Source organism: Polypterus senegalus, chromosome 2 (assembly GCF_016835505.1).
Source record: "Polypterus senegalus isolate Bchr_013 chromosome 2, ASM1683550v1, whole genome shotgun sequence".
Taxonomy (NCBI): Eukaryota; Metazoa; Chordata; class Cladistia; order Polypteriformes; family Polypteridae; genus Polypterus; species Polypterus senegalus.
In genome coordinates this window covers 299604458-299612798 of record NC_053155.1, presented here as the reverse complement: position 1 = coordinate 299612798, position 8341 = coordinate 299604458, and the positions used below count along the sequence as shown (strand labels likewise).

Genomic DNA, 8341 nt, shown 5'->3' with positions numbered 1-8341 from the left:
AGAATGTGGTGCTTTACCATTATATCATGTGAAAATGTCAAATTTTTAATATTTTTGCGGAAACGTTTCAGGTAAAGCACCACTTCCGGGTAGTGGAAATAGCTCAAAAGTTGATAGAAATCTACGTTTTGTACCTAATACTTGTATGCAAAATTTGGTTGACCTAAGTTGACATAATTCCTAAAACTGTATTTTTGGACTCAGGGAGGGTTAAAACGTTGAGATTCATCAAAATACCGACATGGAATTTTTGGACGATTGCAATACCTTCCTCTGTACTTCATATACAAGGAAGTAAAAATGTCTTAGAAGGTGCAGAATCACACAGTAAAACGAGTGCTTCATTAAAATAACTGCCCAATCATATTAGACTTTCTAATTGCTGTGCATACCGTATTCTAATTATCCAGTGTAATCCAGTAAATATTCATGTAGATGTTTATCCATGCTAGCTTGTTGGTTGAACCCTCAGTGTACTATTCAGCAATCACGTCATTATATGTGCCAGGTGATACCCACTCAGACGCTGCTGCCTTGTGCCTTTCAGACCCCCAGAGCACAGACGAGAGGCACTACAATCTGATGTGTGCTCTCATTGGTGGAGTGCAGCATGATGTATCAAGAAGGAGGCTGCTGTGCCAGCCAATGAAGGTCTGCTGAGTCACAACCAGGTCACAACTGCAAATGTGGGAGGATCATTAGCATAGACCATGCATGGTTGTTTCAGGGTAGCAACAGAGTGGGCATGAGGCTGTTAAAGCATAAGGTGGCTCTCTGATGTCCTGGAGGTGTTTAAACCACAAGGAAATGAGAACTTTGATTGAGGTGATGATACACTTGAAACAGAATGTCTACATTGGGCTTCTGGATAATAATAATAATAATAATAATAATAATAATAATTCTTTGCATTTATATAGCGCTTTTCTCACTACTCAAAGCGCTCAGCAATTGCAGGTTAAGGGCCTTACTCAAGGGCCCAACAGAGCAGAGTCCCTTTTGGTATTTGATGACCACGTGTTCTGTTTTGTGCTTCATCTCCAGAGAATGGCTACCTCAGTCTTCCAAGACAACAACTGTCATATGTGTGTGTGATTGAGACAAAGCATCCTCGCAACTCTCAGACTATTAGGAGCCACGAACGGCGCCATCCTACCAATTCGGCCAAACTGTGTGATTTGGTTCTGGACGGGTGGATGAGAACTGATGAGGCCAACATCTACCAACTGGAGGCATCCAGGCCAGAGAGAATAGCAGCTTTTCTTTGGTCTCATGGAGGAGTTATGAGCTGATGGGTAAGATTTAGCCAGGGTGACGCATGTCAGGTCAGCTTTACAACATGGTAGACATCATCCTAGCCCATGCCTTTAAAAACAAAGAAAGAATTAAGGGAAAGCCTTAACATGTGTAATATGAAATAAATCGACCTCCAGTTGTTTTCAAGTGTTGGGGAAATTGCCCATATAATGTCCAAAGGACAGGTCAAAATGAAAATGAACAATGGATTCAAAATAAGACATTTGACACAGATATCTGCAACATTGGGGTATTTATAGGAAAGCCAAAACAAGCAAGATGTCAACCAGAAGTGACAAAACAGGTAGCGACATCATCGAGACGGGACCGGCAGTGACAACATCAAAAGGGAGACGGAAGTGACGGTGTGGATCAGCCATGATGGTTTCTGGAACGAGGTAGGGTGCTTTTATTTTCCTTCTTTGTTTCTGGTGAAAGAGAGAGAGATAGAGAGACGTTATTACTCCTTCACAACCCCTTATCTCGCGAGGTATTCCCTCACCTTAGGGTTTGTTGGCTGCCTCCTACTCGTGCATGCATGACACGTTTTTAATGAAATAAATGACAGAATGAACGAATGCCAGTTGTCAAATTAAGTAGAAGGGGCAGCAATACTTCTGAGTCACCTGCAGGACCACTCAGATTCAATAACAGCCCACTTTAATTTTCCCTCTCCTTAGAAATTATATATTATTAGCGTCTTCTATAAACAGTGGTGTGCAGAAGTATTCAATTCCCATGAAAGTCACCATAATTTTCTGCATGAAAGGATTTGTCCAGGTATTGATCCATTCAATATTTTAATGTGAACTCTTATGCTCTAACAATACCTTTCTAAAGTTCAAATAAACCATTTTCTGTAGATATTTAACTGAAGAAGACAAACTCCAAAGTTAGTGTTTGTGTAATTATTTAAACTCTGTGTTTTGGAAGCCACAGGTTTACACAAACGACAAATTAGTCACAAACGACACAAAGGTGACAATCATAATTAAACATAATGAGGTGCTACTTGTGAGTTCTTTATATCTCTCTGGGTATAAAAAGCCCCCTTTGTGAGGGCCGCAGCCTTTGTTGGACAATCACTGCTAAAATGAAGACAAAGAAGCATTCTGCTGATGTGAGAAACAAAGCAGGAAATGGCTACCGAAAAACATCAAAATGTTTCAATGTCCCATTGCGCACTGTGGGGTCCCTCATCAGACAGTGGAAGGTTCATCACAACACTCAGTCTCTCCCTATAACAAGCCGGCCCACCAAACTAAACATCGGAGCGAGACGTCGACTGGTGAGAGAGGCGACTAAAAACCCAACCGTCACTCTCAGAAGTCTGCAGTGCTCTTTGGCTGAAACTCTAGTGAAGGTGCAGGAGTCCACAATTTCAGGATGTCTCCGTAAAACAGGGTAGTAAGAGAGAAACCATTCCTTAAGGAGGTCCACACGTATGGCATTTGCTACAAAGCATGAGAAAGACCCAACTAAGATGTGGGAGAAGGTTTTATGGTCAGATGAAACCAAAATAGAACTTTCTGGCCAGACTTCAAAGATGTTTGTGTGGTGTAAAACTACCACTGCCCAGGCCTCAAGAAACACCAGACCTACAGTGAAATAAGGTGGTGGCAGCATCAGGCTATGGGGATGCTTTACATGGGGTGGAACTGGGAATCATATCAGAGTTGAAGGGACAATGGATGGACACAATACTGCAGGAAAACTTGCTTCAGTCCACTATGAACCTACAGCTCAGCAGAAGATTTACCTTTCAACATGACAATATGACCCTAAGCGACAGGCCAAAGCGACACTGGAATGATTCAAAAACAGAAAGGCGATTGTTTTGGAATGGCCAACTCAAAGGCCTGATGGCAACCCTGTTGAGAATCTGCGGCACTATTTGAAAACTGCTGTCCAGAGATGACAGCCCACAAACCTAGAGGGTCTCTAGAAATTCTGCCAAGAAGAATGGGGAAGAATCAGCACTGAATAAGGTGCAAAACCTCAAAAGAATGAAGGCTGTTATTGTAACAGAAGGGCTCTCAACAAAGAATGAAAGTGTAGGCCGTGAATACTTATTTAAACATTAACATTGGAGTTTGTCTTCTTCAGGTAAAACTCTACACAAAATGGTTTATTTGGACTTTGGAAATGTATTGTTACAACACAAGAGTTCACGTTAAAAAGTTGTGTAGAAAATGATGATGACTTTCAAAGGGATTGAATACTTTTGCACACCACTGTAGCATTACTCAGTCAAAGAAAATGTTGTTTAGAATGCTACACTTCAGCATTTTTGAGTTATTGAATATGACACGAGCACCCTTATTGATGTATTTTATCAACAAATAGGAATTCTGAACAAAATGCAGAATTCCATCTGCCTAATACATCTGAAGAGGGGAAATTAGGCAGGGCTTGCCTAGTTATATAAATGGTCCTTTTTATTTTTTACATTCTTATATTTGCTTTGCTTCTGCACTTTAATTGCAAAAAGGGAAAAGTATTGCATAGTCTGGAAAATGGCTTGGTCTAAGAAGGTGGCACATGTGTTGGCAGCCAGGAAACTGGCTTTGAATCCTGAGTTGCTTGCTACATACAGTATTTTCCATGTGTCACAGTAGATATTTTTTCACTGGACAAAGGGATTTCTTTCCATAGCTCAAAGTCACCAAAGGTAGGATAATTAGCAGATTTGGGAAATAGAAAGATTGCGAATGATTGGTGTCCTGCTTAGGTCTGGACGCTGGTTTATGCCAAAGTAGCTGTGCTACCCATCTAAGACGGGTTCAAATCTGAGTTAAGTGACGGACAAACCGTCAATCCCAGCAATTATTGACATCGCTCCCCTTACCTGGATGGAAGGCGCTGATAACAGAAGGCCCGCTGGCTTGACGTTCCAGCGGGTACATCAGGAGTGGTGTCCTTACAACCACTGAGCAACATCCGGGATGGACTTGAGGACGTGGTGTGCTAAGCCAAGTTCAGAAGCCGTAAATAATGCAAATAAAGAGGCTTATCACGGACATTTGGGAAAAAAATGTAAAAGAAAATTGAGTTTTCATTTACCTGTTTTAGCGCCCATACACAGATTAACACGCAGCAGTAGAAAGTTTCAGCGGCAGTTTCAGCGCCGGGATACTCGAAGCAGTGACGTAACTTGAGTGTGTGCGGGGCGGGGCGGGGCGGTGCTTCAATTTGCCGCCCTCCAACATATCTGAATATGTCAACCTATTTACATAGAAAATTAAAATAGCGTATACGGAAACATTACTATAAATTTTGAATAGATTTATTCTTGTATAGAGAAAGACCAATAATTTTTCACAAATAATTATTTATAAGCATCAATTACACAAGAATACCTGCGGTGGGCTGGCACCGTGCCCGGGGGTTTGTTTCCTGCCTTGCGCCCTGTATTGGCTGGGATTGGCTCCAGCAGACCCCCGTGACCGTGTAGATAGGATATAGCGGGCTGGATAATGGATGGATGGATAGACGAGAATATAGTATAGACGCACTGATAAGCCGTGTTCTAATGATTAGCTTAATATAATACTCTCCGAAAAACACAACCAGTGTAGTGTACAAGTGATAGGGGTGGAGATGGTTTTAAGAACACATTGGGATTGATAAGGAAGCGAAATTATAAATTGTAAATTACATGTTTATCTTTCTAGAAATTATCATCGGTGTAATGTTTATGTTTTTTGTTATTGCCTCATAAATTTCAACTGCTGCGTCTGTTGCCGTCACAGAAGGACAGTCTGAAAATTATTGTTGAAGCATTGTGGATAAAAATCAGATAATTTTACTTTTTTTCAGTTATGAGTGATATTTTTTCCTAACCCTCCTGCTTACACACGAATTGTAGCGAGCCGTTTGGCCAGTAGTGCCGCCCCCGGCTCGAAGGGCTGTACTTGTACAGGTGCTCCGAGAGCAAGCCGTGGGGCTCAAACTTGCCGACGCCGAGGCGCGCGACTGAGGTCGGGTTTTTTGAGCGCGCTCACGGTTTCTGATGGCCAAGTGCGGAGTCGCGCTTCCGTCAGCGCCGGAGGAGAGAGGGCGAAAGTGGTATGTTTAATATCAGAGGAACACGTCTGAAGGATTGAAATCTCCGTTTTAAAGTAGCCGACAAAAAGAGAATTCACACGTGTGGCAAAGTACAGAAGTTAAAACGGGAGAAAGTAAAATAGTTCTTACTGAACAGAGGCTGAACGTGGAGCCCGCAAGTCACCAAGACAGACGGGTACGCGCGCGTGCGAGATAGTGAGCGAGCATTTAAATCCCCCTTGCTCTCTCTCGCACGCGCGCGTACCCGTCTGTTCTGGTGACTGCACCTGAGCAGGTGTCATTGAATGGTGCGCGTCCCGATGTGTCTCATTATTGGAGGTCCGCGGGAAACGTCAAATAGTCAAAAGGGCTCGCGATATAAAACCAGGGTCCGAACGCCAGAGGTCGTCTTTTGACCAGGTCTTCAAGCTGTAGTCTAGATCTGTGCTACTGATTTATTTCATTGAGTAGTGGAGATACGTACTGTTCTTTGTGTGCACAGTTCCTGCTTAGTGTTTTTTTTTTTCATTTTGTTTTCATTATTTTTTAGTCTGTCCTTCGTGATCCGTTTTGTAGCTGGATGAAGGAGATGGAAGAGTTTTTTTTGCTGTTTTGGTCTTTTCTTCACTTTTGATTTGGAAACCACTGTAAATGTTTTAACACCAGCACTGATTTTTCTTTTTGGGAGTGTCTTTGCAAATATTTTTTTGCAAGATATTTCTTTGTCAAATAGTATGGACACTGCTAGAATAAAACAGATTCCTGATTTTGAATAGTTTCTGTTTTTTGTCTGAGTCTCCCTTACTCCATCCCTTGGTTGCTCAGTCTCGTCCTCTGACACCCCAAGTTGGGAGTTGTACAACTGGGTCCTTAACCAGGGTGTCACACCTGCAAGGTCAGCATAGATGCCTGCAGGGCAGCATGGGAGGTGTGGGCCAATGGGCCTGACCTGTTGGGTTCTGTGGGGGCCTGCCTAGGGGGGCTGTTGGATACTGATGTTACAAGAATCATGGTGGTCCTGCCTGACCCAGAAGTGCTTTCTGGGGGTAATAAATTAAGCACCAGAAGTACTCCTGGGTCCAGAGTTAAAAGAGCTGGACCGTGGAGGAGGAGGAAAAGAAAAGGAAGAAAAAGAAAAGAGATTGTCGTGCCGTGTTGTGAACAAAAGAGGCCTGTATGAAGGCATTGTTTACATTAAAAGCACTTTAGTTGAAGTGGTGCAATTGTGTCTGGGGGATTGGAGCTTAGTGGTGCCCACTACAGACCACAATCATCCATTTCGACCTCAGCATTAATGTTTGCAGCGCAATATCTGTTGGAACATAATAAAGATGGTAATACAATGCATTGTTGTAATTTAGTAATAAAATGCACTGCATCTGTTGGAATTACAAATGCAATACATATGTTTCTGTGATGTGTCATTTAGTATTGAAATTGTAAAAGCAGTGTAGTTTTTGTGATGTGCCATCTGTTGTAATGATAATCATAATACATATGTCTATGTTATATGCCATTTGGCATGGGATTCATAAAAACAGTGTTATATTTGTGATGTGCCATCTGTTGGAATGACAGAGACATAGCAACTGGATGAACACGCAGACATTTATCCTTTTATTCACTTGGATCCTGCCAGGAAAACCCTAAATAATGGAATAATTGGGCTTAGAAGACCGATGAACAGATGGTGGAAATAAAATAATAAAGGATTTTATTTTATTAAATAAAGAAATCTAAGTGTGTCAAAAAAAAAACCAAAACAATTCTTCTACCATCTAAATGAGTCTCCATGACACATTCTGTGCACTGGCATTAGCCCTTGCAAAATGCCCCTTCATCATTTTTAAGCTAAAGAAAACCGTGAGAGAGTGGTGTGTCACATTTTCTGATGTCACAAATCACTCAGTGGCCATTCCTCGGTGTTTGTGAGTAAATGTTGTAACAGTGCAGAAAGCTCTCTACAGGCAGGACTGGCGGTCCGGCGGTGGTCTGCATGTGCTTTGCCACCAGGATGGGATGAGATGAGCGTCAGTAAGCCGGCTGGGTGGGGCTACATGTTTGAGTGGCAGCAGTCCACATCCTTTAAATCAGAAGAGCTTGACAAAGAGGGTGGAGACTTTCCTAGGAAATGAATAAACCGGACCCCCCATGCAGACCGCGCAGTGCTGCTGTGTTCAGTTGTTCAACTAGCAAGCCCAATTATTGGGATGATCGGGTGGCAGTGCTACTGAGATGACTTCAACTCCCAGCATTCGACAAGAGTAGCCAAGTGTTGATGGGAGATCACCATGCTTTAAAATAAGTGACAGTGGGCTCAATGGAGAAAGACCCACGAGGACTCAACTATTAAAAGAAAAACATTAAAAAGCCAGATTGGGATTTGTTAAAATGAATATCGACCAGCCACAATGCTTCTAGGAGAAAGTCCTTTGGATGGGTTAAACAAAAATGGAGCTTTTTGGCAAGTCACGTCAATGACCACAAATGAAAAAATGAAAAGAATGGCAGAGCTGCTGTGAAACATGGAGGAGGCTCGGTACTGTTTTGGGGCTGCTTTGATGCATCTGACATGTGGTTCCTTGAGTCTGTGCAGGGAACAAAGAAATCTCAAGACCATTAAGACGTTCTGGAGTGAAATGTACAGTCGTGGCCCTACATGTTCAGAATGGCACAAATATTAATTTTCGCAAAGTTTTTATGATGGCAATTTGCATCGACTCCAGAATGTTATGAAGAGCGATCAGATGAATTGTAATTAAATACACAGACCCTCTATGACATGAAAATGAACTTAATCCCGAAAAACCACTGCATTTCAGCCCTGCCACAAAAGGACCTGCTGACGTCATTTCAGTGATCCTGTCATTAACACGGGTGAGAGTGGTGACGAGGACAAGGCTGGAGGTCACAATGTCATGCTGATTGAGTTCGAATTGTGGTGAAGAAGGCTTCAGGGCGACCAAGAAAGTTGATTCAGCTGCGGGCACCGCCAGTG

General features: G+C 42.5%; 1 long non-coding RNA gene across 1 annotated transcript; it reads right to left on the bottom strand.

Moving 5' to 3' along the window:
- Window positions 1–1453: 1453 nt before the first annotated feature.
- On the bottom strand, window positions 1454–5579 carry LOC120524698. Its single transcript, XR_005632827.1, has 3 exons — window positions 5494–5579; window positions 4360–4521; window positions 1454–1724 (listed from the first exon to the last, which is right to left on the bottom strand). It is a non-coding gene; the product is annotated as an uncharacterized LOC120524698 (long non-coding RNA).
- Between the last annotated feature and the right edge of the window lie 2762 nt (window positions 5580–8341).